Below are 12,642 nucleotides of genomic sequence, written 5' to 3'. Positions count from 1 at the left end.
GGTGTTTTGTCCTTTTATCAGTTTTAGGCCCTGGCTTTACCCTGGGGCAAACCGGATGCTTTTATACCCCCGGACATCGTTCGTCCGGGGCGGGACATGCCTTAGGCGCAACCCCTTTTTTATACCCCCAGGCATCGCTCGTCCGGGGTGGGACCAGCCTTGGGCTCGGTCCTCTTTATTTTATATCCCCGGACATCGTTCGTCCGGGGCGGGACCAGCCTTAGGTCGTGGCCCCTTTTTTATACCCCCGGACGTCACTCGTCCGAGGTGGGACCGGCCTTGGGCTCGGTCCTCTTTATTTTATACCCCCGGACATCGTTCATCCGGGGCGGGACCAGCCCTAGGCGTGGCCCCTTTTTTATACCCCCGGACGTCGCTCGTCCGGGGTGGGACCGGCCTTGGGCTCGGTCCTCTTTATTTTATACGCCCGGACATCGTTCGTCCGGGGCGGGATCAGCCTTAGGCGTGGCCCCTTTTTTATACCCCCGGACGTCGCTCGTCCGGGGTGGGACCGACCTTGGGCTCGATCCTCTTTATTTTATACGCCCGGACATCGTTCGTCCGGGGCGGGACCAGCCTTAGGCGTGGCCCCTTTTTTATACCCCCGGACGTCGCTCGTCCGGGGTGGGACCGGCCTTCGGCTCGGTTCTCTTTACTTTATACCCCCGGACATCGTTCGTCCGGGGCGGGACCGACCTTGGGCTCGGTCCTCTTTATTTTATACGCCCGGACATCGTTCGTCCGGGGCGGGACCAGCCTTAGGCGTGGCCCCTTTTTTATACCCCCGGACGTCGCTCGTCCGGGGTGGGACCGGCCTTGGGCTCGGTCCTCTTTATTTTATACCCCCGGACATAGTTCGTCCGGGGCGGGACCAGCCTTAGGCGTGGCCCCTTTTTTATACCCCCAGACGTCGCTCGTCTGGGGTGGGACCGACCTCGGGCTCGGTCCTCTTTATTTTATACCCCCGGACATCGTTCGTCCGAGGCGGGACCAGCCTTAGGCGTGGCCCCTTTTTTATACCCCCGAACGTCGCTCGTCTGGGATGGGACCGGCCTCGGGCTCGGTCCTCTTTATTTTATACCCCCGGACATCGTTCGTCCGGGGCGGGACCAGCCTTAAGCGTGGCCCCTTTTTTATATCCCCGGACGTCGCTCGTCCGGGGTGGGACCGGCCTGGGGCTCGGTCCTCGAATTTCCCGGACTGTATTCCGAGCCGGGACTAGCCTGAGCTTGCACCCCGCCAGGTGTTTGCTTATACCTGGGATGATACCCTCCGCAAGTGAGCGGAGACAGGTCTGGGGTCACTTGAGAAAGATTTGGCATAGTTGTGACAATAGCCCTTTATGACGTCTTGCACACGTCATTTTCATTGTTCGAAAGAAATTCGCCTTGAGGCGTACATTGTTTACAACGAAAATATTAAACAGGGAAAAGTTCTAGGACTATTGATAGTATTTGCGGAGATGCTCCGGGTTCCAGGCTTGCGGGACTTCTGAACCGTCGAGCCGCTTCAGGCGGTACGTTCCGGGACATACCTCGTGTTGGATCTCATATGGCCCCTCCCAATTAGGGCCCAGAACCCCCACTCCCGGATCTTGAGTAGCAGGGAAGACTCTTCACAGGACTAGATCGCCGGTTCCAAACTTACGGCTCTTGACTCTGGAGTTGAAATGCCGCGCGATCTTACCCTGGTACATCTTCAGCTGCACCTGCGACTCCTCTCGGACCTCTTCGATGAAATCCAACGATTCCTTAAGTAAGGCATGGTTCTGGGTGGGATCATACGTGTCGCGTTGGTGGGACGAGATGGTCGTTTCGATTGGGATGACGACTTCACATCCATAGACCATAGAGTAGGGGGTGTGTCCTGTTGACGTCCTCTCGGTCGTCCGGTAGGCCCATAGCACGCGGGGGAGTTCCTCGGGCCATTTTCTCTTACAGGCCTGAAGCTTTTTCTTCAGCGTCCCTTTTAGGATTTTATTCACGGCTTCTGCCTGCCTGTTTGCCTGAGGCCTGGCAACCGCGGAGAAACTCTTCACTATACAGTGTCTCTCGCAAAAATCCGTGAAGTGGGCGCTGTTGAACTGCTTCCCGTTGTTGGACACGATTTTCTAGGGGAGGCCATACCGACACACTATGTTGTTGATGACGAAATCTAAGGCCTTTTTGGAAGTGATCGTGTTCATGGGCTCTGCCTCAACCCATTTTGTGTAATAGTCCACAACCACAATGTCGTACTTAACCCCTCCCTTCCCGGTCGGGAGGGATCCCACAAGATCGATCCCCCACACTGCGAAGGGCCAGGGACTATTCATCAAGGTTGTAACGCCCCAACTCCTGGGACCGTTACGGTGTGCCTTGTAAACAGTGCAAAACTCACTAATCGAGTCATTTGGCCAAAATCGTGAACTAAGCATGATTAGCGGTTTAGGGATTAAAACTTTGGTTAGGATGTAACGTTTCACTAGAACGTTTAGCATATACATTGGGATCCCGAAAATATAATTTCAGAGTTTATTACAGAAAATATTTACAACAGGCCGTACTAAGCGGCAAAACAGGGTTCAACCCTAGTTCCATTTTAAACCTCGGCCGTGGCGGACGAGCAGCTGCATATGTACACGTCATCACCTAAGCTCTCTAACTCAAGGATGGTCCAGCTTCCTCTTGCCTTTACCTGCACCACGTAGCACCCGTGAGCCGAAGCCCAGCAAGAAAACACAATATAACATGATATGATATCAACTATAACCATGGTAACCATTTGGAACCAACGGTCTATCCAGATAGGTGACAATAGCCAAAAGTCACAATAATGAGCATCGCTCCTTCTAGCCATGTGACGATAGGGTCACCAGGGCTTAACCGACAAGTGATCCTTTCATAAGTTTGATTAGGACAGGTGCATGGTGAATGGTCACCAACATAACCTTCCTCCCGACCCTAGAGTCGTGCAATGGACAGCGTCCCTTGGCCATGTGACAAACAGTCACCGGGGTCATATACCTTGGCCATAAACATCTGGTCATAGACCAGGCAAGCGCTTATAGTTCTCATTGACCTTCCGGTCGGTCCAGCATTAATACCCCATATGAGTCATTCAATGCTGACCTCGATTAGATCTAATCTTTAATCGGCCCGGCGTTCGCTACGCTCTACCACTTTCGACCCTTGGGTCGGTAAAACACGACCAGTGCTCAGCCCGTGGTGAACTCAACTAATAAGTCACAGCTTCACAGACGGATCTGACACCATTGTCGATTCTGACTAATAAGTCAGCGCCATACACAGGTAAGCCATGCCACCAAACATATATCACATGTCCAATATCCATAGACAAGGTATTTAGCATGCTTTCTAAACAGATGCCAATACAATTAGGACCATTTACAACCACAGAGGCTCAAGCTCTGAACAATATCATACCCAGTATACAAAGCATGTCCTAATCACATGTTTCTTATGCATCATATGCAATATATTCAACGATCCAACATGCACCAATAACAGCCATGCATGTCACGTTTAATAGCCAACCAACATGCATCAAAGATAGCCATGCATGTCACGTTCAATAGTCAACCAACATGCACCAAGAATAGCCATGCATGTCATACTCATTAATCAACCAACACGCATCATAATAACCACGCATGTCTCATATACACAGGGTGCAGTTTTCTTACCTCAAAGTCGAGCTAGAACTATTAAAAGAACGACCCTTGAGAACGATCAACCTTTAGTCCTTTAGCGGTCACCTAGTCATAACCAAATATAAGGTTTCATCAATAAAAATGATCAACATAAGTTCCCAAATCAATATCTAGCCTCCGGGACATCAACCCCTACTTAACCGGGTACTAGGATCAACCCCGAGGCCTATGGCTTGAATCCCCAAGCTAAAAACCCCATTTTTAGCAAAATTGACCTTAAGGGCCGCGGCCCTCCCCTGCTACGCCGCGGCGCGCCCTCAAACAGAGAGGGCTCTCCCTCTGCCAGACGCCAAGGGCCGCGGCGCACCCCTGTTGCGCCGCGGCGCTCAGCCCAGACCAGCAACCGACCATACACGAACCAGAATTTCCCCTGTGCTATTTCCTCTCAAACCAGTCATTCTAATCATCATAAAACCCCTTCCTAACATATAATTAAACCCCCATACATCACCCATAACCTCTCATCATCAAAACCCAATCATACCATCAATCAAAACCCCTTTAAATCCATACTTCCATCAAGGATCAAAGGCTGAGAATTTAAAGATCAAAACAGAGCATAACCTGAAACAAGTGACTAAAACTCACCTTGCAACCAGTTTGAACCTTCCTTAATAGCTTAACCAGGTCCACAACTTTAGCCTTTTGAATTCCTAGCTCAAAACCTCAAGATGGCCTCAAGAACACCAAAGAAGGATGAAGGGAAGGTAGTGTACGGGAAAGGAAGTGGATAGCCTCTGTTTTTGTTCTGTCCTTCTACAACCCTCCTATGTTATATATATCCAAAACCTTAAATGACCAAAATGCCCTTAAGCCACCAAAAGCCTCTAAAATCACTTCAAGGGTAAAATTGTCCTTTCCAACCTATACCGTTAATCATAATTAACGCTCTCCAATTCCCGCTAATCTCAATATCCTCAAACACCAATAATTCATATCCCGTTACCCTAAAATCCCCGGTAACGCCATAACCATAAATATCACCTCGAGACTCACCCCGAGCCCCGAGCTTAAACCCGTTATGACTAGACCGAACACTTACATCTCATGATCGTCTCATGTCGAATAGCTCGAACCAATCCACCTTATAATGTGGCTATATTAATTAATCACAATCATGCACCCAAAATATACAATTACGCCCACAGTGGCCAAATTACCAAAATACCCTCACAATAATAAATTCTCCCATATGCATGCATTCACCATCATATAATAATATAATTCACGTAAATATGCATATAATCATTAAATATTATAATAAATCAATTATGGCCCTCCCGGCCTCCTAATCAAGGACCTAAACCTTATTAGGAAATTTGGGGCATTACAAAGGTTATCTCTGTCGGGGGGGCCCGTGGGACCTTCGCGTACCTCTGGCACTGTTCGCACTTGCGGACGTAGTCTATACAGTCTTTCTTCATGGTGGGCCAGAAGTATCCTTGGCGCAGGATCTTTTTGGACAGACTGGGCCCCGCCGTGTGATCTCCGCAAAAACCCTTATGCACCTCATGCATGATGGCACTTAGCTCAGTCCCGGACACGCACCTGAGGTAAGGCATGGATAGCCCCCGGCGGTAGAGTTTTCCGTCCATCATGACGTAGCGGTGTGCCTGGTACAGGAGTTTCCTGGCTGCGGTCCGGTCGATGGGAACTTCCCCTGTGAATAAGTATCGGATCAGCGGTCCCATCCAGGAAATGGAGTTGTCGACGGTGTGGACGGTGGGGGCCCTGATGCTCGGGGCGGGGAGGTGGTTGACGGGAACCAGTCCAGCTAGTTCAGCCTCTGCGTCGGTCGCCAGCTTCGCTAGTGTGTCTGGGAAGACATTTTGCTCCCGGGGGATCTGGCGGATGGAATGGGCTGCGAACGTTTGGAGCATTTCCCTCGCTTGAGTCACGTATGCCGCCATTCTCTCTCCCTTGGTCTGATACTCCCCTAAGATTTGTCTGACGACTAGCTGAGAATCGCTGTAAATTTCCAAGTTCGCTGCCCCTACCTCCCGGGCCAGGCACAAACCGGCTAGGACAGCTTCATGCTCTGCCTTGTTGTTCGATGCTTTGAACTGGAAACGGGGGGCATTTTGTAGCTGGTGCCCCTGTGGTGATACCAAGATGATCCCGGCCCCAGCACCATTCTCGTTCGAGGCTCCGTCTACGAAGATTTTCCACAAGGGTGCCGTGGGGGCTGCGGGAATACTGTCTTCAGAAGAAATCCCGGAACATTCGACGATGAAATCGACCAGGGCCTGTCCCTTGATGGACACCCGGGGGACATAAGATATATCGAACTGGCTCAGCTCCATTGCCAACTTCAGGAGTTTTCCCGATGACTCGGGTTTCTGGAATACCTGCCGCAGGGGATGGTTGGTTAAGACCTTTATGGCATGAGCCTGGAAGTAAGGTCGAAGCTTCCGGGACGCCATCAACAGGCAGAAGGTCAGCTTTTCGATCAATGGGTATCGAGACTCGGCGTCTAGTAGCCGCTTGCTCACATAGTATACCGGGAGTTGCGTCCTTTCTTCTTCTCGCACCAGCGCGGCGCTGATCGCATGCTCGGTCACGGCCAAGTATAGAAACAGTGGCTCTCCTTCTACTGGTTTCGCCAGGATAGGGGCTTTGGCCAGGTGCTCTTTCAGCTGCCGGAAGGCCTCCTCGCACTCGGGCGAACACTCGAAACGCTGGTTTCCTCGAAGGACGTTGAAGAAATGGACGCACTTATCCGTGGCTTTAGAAACGAAACGGCTCAGGGCGGCCACTCGCCTCGTCAGGCTTTGCACGTCCTTATGCTTCCGGGGAGAGGCCATGTCGATGAGTGCCTTGATTTTGTCCGGGTGGGCTTCTATTCCCCGGAAGCTCACTATGAAGCCCAGGAACTTCCCGGAAGCCACGCCGAAAGTGCACTTCTTAGGGTTCAGCTTCATCCCGTACTTCCGGACAACTGCGAAAGCCTCCGCCAAGTCGTTCGAATGGTTCCGGGACATCTTGGACTTGACCAGCATATCATCGATGTACACCTCCATGTTTCGCCCTAGCTGGGCCCGAAACATTCGATTGACGAGCCTTTGGTACGTTGCTCCGGCATTCTTGAGTCCGAAAGGCATGACTATGTAGCAATAGATGCCCTTGTCGGTTTGAAAACTGGTATGCTCCTGGTCCGCCACGTGCATGGAGATCTGGTTGTAGCCGGAGTAGGCATCCATGAAACTCAGGATTTCGTATCCAGACGTAGCATCTACCATTTGGTCGATTCGGGGGAGGAGCGGGAAACAATCCTTCGGACACGCTTTGTTGAGGTCCATGAAGTCAATGCATGTCCTCCAGGTCCCGTTAGGTTTTGGCACCAAGACGGGATTGGCCAACCACACGGGATATACAGCCTCGAGTATGAAGTTGATGGAAGACAACTTCTCCACCTCCAGCTTGAGGGCCTCGGCCCTCTCTGTCCCCAGAAGCTTGCGCTTCTGGCGGACCGGGGTCGCGTTTGGGTCGATACTTAATGCGTGGCAGATGATATTGCGATCGATCCCGGTCATGTCGGAGTGGGACCAGGCCAGAAGGTCCTGGTTTTCCTGGACTTGGGCGATGATGGCGGCCCGAATGTCTGCCGGCAGGCTCTTTCCTACTTGGATGATCCTGGCCGGGTCGGTTTCGCTGATGCATACCTCTTCTATTTCGTCCATTGGTTCCAGGACACGATCGTCTCCTATCCGCGGGTCTAGATCATCCTATTCCTGTACCGCTTGTTCAGCAGGAAGGAGGGGGCTGGTTCGACAGGCTCCTCCCGAACCATGTATATGGGCCGGGCGGAGATATGGTAACACTTTCGGGCACTCTTTTGGTCTCCCCGGACGATCCCTACCCCTCCGTTGTCGCACGGGAACTTCATGCAAAGATGGCGGATGGAGGTGATGGCCCCGAACTCGACCAGTGCGGGCCGACCAAAGATGACGTTGTAAGCGGTGGGGCAATCCACCACAACAAAGGTGCAGAACTTGAACGAGTGCTGCAATTCACCCCCCTAGCGTTACCGGCAGCTGGATCTTTCCCATGGGGAGAAGCGCGTCTCCGTTGAAGCCGTAGATTTGGGTCGGGCAGGACGCCAGATCTGCTTCCGTCAAGCCAATGGCGGGGAAGGCAGATTTGAACAACAGGTTGACGGAGCTTCCATCATCCACCAGCACGTGGGACACCAATTTGTTGGCGATTTGCGCATCTATGACCAGCGGGTCATGGGGCGGGAAATGGACGTTGCGGGCGTCGTCCTCCGTGAAGGTGATGGGGAGGTTCATCAGTTTAGGGCGCTGAGCCGGAGCTTGGACAAGGGCGCAAACTTCTTGGTCGTGGTCCAGCTCGCTCAGATAGCGTTTTTGGTCATTCCTCAAGGATCCTCCTAGGTGAGGTCCGCCCGAGATGGTCGCCACATGCCCGTCCACTCGAGGGGGTTCTGCCCCGGAGGGATAGGGCATTCCGGGGCCGGGAACTTGCGCGGCAAGGGCCCCCTGAGGGGCCTGCGCTGGAGGTCCCTGTGCATACCCTCCCTGGCGGGGGGGGGGGGGGGTATGTCAAAGTCGCTACCGGGGCCGTGGATTGTCCGGGGCTTGCTGACATGCCCGGGACTCCCACGGGCATTCTTACCCACTGGTGGAGGTGCCCCAGCTTGATGAGATTTTCAATCTCATCTTTGAGCTGCCGACACTCGTCGGTGGTGTGGCCCACATCTTTGTGATAGGCGCACCTTTTGCTGGTGTCTCTCGGATTCCTTCCCCCCTTAAACATGGGGCTAGGCTTCCAGTAGTGGACCGCCCTTTCTGTCGCCAGATAGATGTTTTCCCGGGTGTCCACCAAGTTGGTGTATTCCGAATATTGGGGCTCGTAGCCCCTTTTCCCCTTCTTGGTCAGCTCGGGCTGGTTCTGGCCTTTGCCTGATCACTTCCCCCGGGAGGGATTCACGCTTGCCTCAGTCACTCCCGTTTGTGACTACTGGGCCACAACAGGGGCCATGCTGTGTCCTGCCGGCGCGACGCCATAACCGGAGAAGTGGGTTGACTGGGCCGGGGCGTACCCCGAGGTGGCAGGGCCGTATACCGTAGGGGTGTAACTGATTCTGGGCGTGACGGCCGATCCCGGGGCAATGGGGGGCGTGGTGTAGGACTGCGCCGGGAACTGTCCCGCACATCCCGGAATCGTTTGAAAGATGGGGTGAGGAGCTGGGGGCCACCCGAAGACCTGAATCTGAGCTTCCTCCCAGTTGATGAATCCTTGGGCCCTCTTGATGAATTCTTCCAAGGTGGCGGCCTTGCTGCGCTGCATGTCATCCCAAAGGGGGGACTCGGCCCGGATCCCGGACTGCAGTGCCACCAGGCACTGTCCGTCATCGACTTTCGTCTTGGAGGCTTCCTCAGTAAAGCGCTGGATGTAGGCTCTCAATGTCTCCGCGGGTAGTTGCTTAATATTGGCGAGAGCACTGATTTGCATATCCATCCTCATTGCGGCCACGAACTGCTTTCGAAACGCCGACTGCAGCCCGGACCAGGATTGGATGGACCCCGGTTTAAGCCTCTTCCACCACTCTTCGGCGGGACGGCCCAAAGTGATCGAGAAGCATAGGCATTTTCCGTCGTCGCTGACATGGGCCACTGTCATGAGCCGATTGTATCGGGACAGGTGGTCCCTGGGATCGGTATTTCCAGTATAGGCAGTGAGGCTCGCCATCTTGAACCCCTTGGGAAGTACGACGTCCAGGATGTGCCTCGCGCACGGCTCTTTATCCTCTTTGTCGGAGTCGGTGTCTGCGCCTTCCTGCTTGCGGACCAGGCGATCAGTGACCTTTTTTAATGTGGCCATCTGCTCCATGAGCAGCCTTGCCGTGCTATCCTCTAGGGGGATTCTCTCGTTCCTCCTGTCGTTGATGTTGTTCCTGAGGTCACCTTCTCGAGGGAGTATTTTTTCCTTGCGGGCCCGCTCTTTCCGAGCGTTCAGCCCATCGCGTAAATCTATCCGGGAAGTGTCGTCCCCGGAACTGAGGGCGTGACGTTCCTTGCGGCGAGGTTATTCTCGACGGTTCTTGTTGACCGAGGCACTTGGGTGCAAAGACCTTTCCCGCCCGTTTGGCCCTGGGGCGTGCCGGGGCTGTCCATTCCGTGGCCGCGTCCCCTGAGGATCGATCGGGTGGCCTCGTCCTGGGACGAGGCGCACCTTCTCTTTCCTAGGTAACAGCCGTGAACGTGCCCTGGCTTTCTCGACGGGGGTAGTCTTCTCCCGGGTCTTCCGTTGCTCCTTGTCCGGGACTCCTGGAGCCGGTTCGGCAAAAGGCTCCGGGGGCGGACCGGGCTGGCACCCCTGGGGACCCCGGCTTGCTCTTGGGGAGCGGGCTACTGCGTTTCTGGAAGTGGGCCAACTTTGGGGTTGGCTGTCAGACCCTGCGCTGCCATGAGCGTCTGCAGGGCTTGGAGAGACTCTTGCATCCGGCGATGCGCCTCCGCCTGCTCAGCGATCCTGGTTTCCTGGTCCAGGACTTGCTGCCTTAGTCTAGTCACCTCCAAATCCTGCTGATCGGCGCGGGGTGTCCTGGGATCCGCTGCTTTGTCGTGGTACTCCCCCTCATTTTCCTCCTCATAATACTCTTCTTCGTTTTCCACCTCGTACTCTGTCTCACCCTCGTAGTCTTGCGACTCATCTTGGTGAGATGTCTGAGGAGGCACGTCCTCGGGCAGGTCCTGAGGAACATGCTGAGAAGGCAGCAGGTCTCCGTTGCCTTGCTCTGGATTGGTAGGGTCGAAGGTGGTGTGTCATGTGTTCACCATCGTAGTAAAGGCCTGACGTTGGCACTAGCTTCCCTCAGCTCTCAATGAAAGCACCAAACTGTTAACTGAGATTTTCGGCAACTCTATTAATGGGTAATATTTACTGATAATAATAATGAAAAATAGAAGATTGACACGGGGTTTTTACGTGGTTGAGGCGTTAACTAGCCTTAGTCCACGAGTCTATATTATTAGAGCTTGAAGAAGCTTTTACAATGGAGTTTTCTCTCTATATCTTGACAGAGTTTCTGTCTTTTTTGTGAATATGAGACCCTGTTTACAGTGCTCTATAGCTTATATTTATAAGCTAATGGGAATACCGGGTCTGGGCCGGATCCGACCCAGGCCCGTCGGGGAAACGGATACAAGCGGCCTTTCTAGTGGAGGCCCAATACAAAAAGATACAAAATACATGAAATCCAAACCAGCTAAGGCCCAATAGGTTGACCTTAGAACTACGTCTCGCCTGACAAAACGGCGCTTTGGGTCTGATCACTTCGAGTCACGAGGCAGATTCAGGAGACAAGACCAATCAGAGTACTTGGCTGCGCAGTCCTGACACATCGGCGTGCAATCCCGAGGTGACCTTTTCTGCAGGTGAAAAGTGGGGACAACGCCCACGTGGAATGAGGCGGCTTCAGGGTCCTGGACGCTTGGCCCCTTCAATTGGGGGTGAGGTGATCCAAGTCCGTTTACCGTTATCCCGCTTCATTTACCACAGGCCCGGACCGTATCAGGGTCTGGGACCAAGACGCGTAGGATGCGATGGTCTGAGCGCTCTGGACATCGGCCAGACTATCCTTGCTGAGGACGGACCCGGAGGGACATCCCAGACCCCTCCAATGGGCCCAGTCTTGAGTCCCCGGTCCGTACCCGTCCCCTTGGGCATTCTCCATACCAAGAGACCTTGGGCCGGGTCCACGTGCTGAGCTGGCCCTCTGACAGCGGGCCAAGACGAAGGCCCCGGGCCCATGCAGGAAATGGGGATAACATTATGTATTTTATTTTATTTAAATAAATTATCATTTATTTTAACGACTACATTTTAACGGCTATATTTTAACAGCTACATTTTAACGGCTACATATATATGTCACCATGTCTATAAATACCAAATTTCAATATTCCTTTTACTCAACTCTCCATTCAATCATTCATTTTACTCTCTCATTCATCTTTCATTCCCAAATATCATATACTCTAAGTTCGACAATGGATTCGCCAAATTCTCCGAATCCATACGACTATATGAGTCTAGAGGAAAAATTGCCCAGTTGCATGGAAAGGTCAATTCACGCGAGGTGATCACGGCAGACCAACAATCATGCTCGAAGCAGTTGCGTCACAAGATCTTTGGATATGGCATGCATTTTTTGGTGTTCTAGGATCCAATAATGATCTCAATGTGTTAAATCAATCCCCAATATTCATTGATATCTTACAAGGGCAAGCTTCGAGAGTTGAGTTTACGATAAATGGCACACAATACAACAAGGGGTACTATCTAGCAGATGGTATCTATCCAGAGTGGGGTACATTTGTTAAAACTATCCCATTGCCTCAAGGAGAGAAAAGAAAATTATTTGCCTGATGCCAAGAAGCAGTATGCAAAGATGTTGAGCGAGCATTCAGAGTACTTCAATCTCGTTTTACTATTATACGAGGACCAGCACGTTTTTGGCAAAGAGATGTTCACAAAGATATTATGTATGCATGCATCATATTGCACAACATTATTGTTGAGGATGAAAGAGATGCATATGAGAGTTTGTTTGATTTTAATTATGATGACGGCCCCGCCGACTCCCTAATGGTTGAAGTATTGCATGAACCTATTTCTGACTTCCCGACAATGCTTTAAAGAAATGCTGAAATTCGTGATAGAAACATTCATCGCAATCTTCAGGCGGACTTGGTAGAGCACATATGGTCAAAATTTGGAAATCATTTTAATTATCATTTTTTTTAATTATGTTAGATTGATTAATTATGATTATGTCATTTTATAAGCTCTTTTAAATTTCGTCTAATTTAAATTTCATATAATATTTATTTATATTAATATATGGATTTAAAAAATTTAGTGTGACAATATTTATAATTACAAAATAATATATTAAATAATAA

Source organism: Humulus lupulus, chromosome X, assembly GCF_963169125.1.
Source record: "Humulus lupulus chromosome X, drHumLupu1.1, whole genome shotgun sequence".
Taxonomy (NCBI): domain Eukaryota; kingdom Viridiplantae; phylum Streptophyta; class Magnoliopsida; order Rosales; family Cannabaceae; genus Humulus; species Humulus lupulus.
This window is presented reverse-complemented; position numbering follows the sequence as displayed.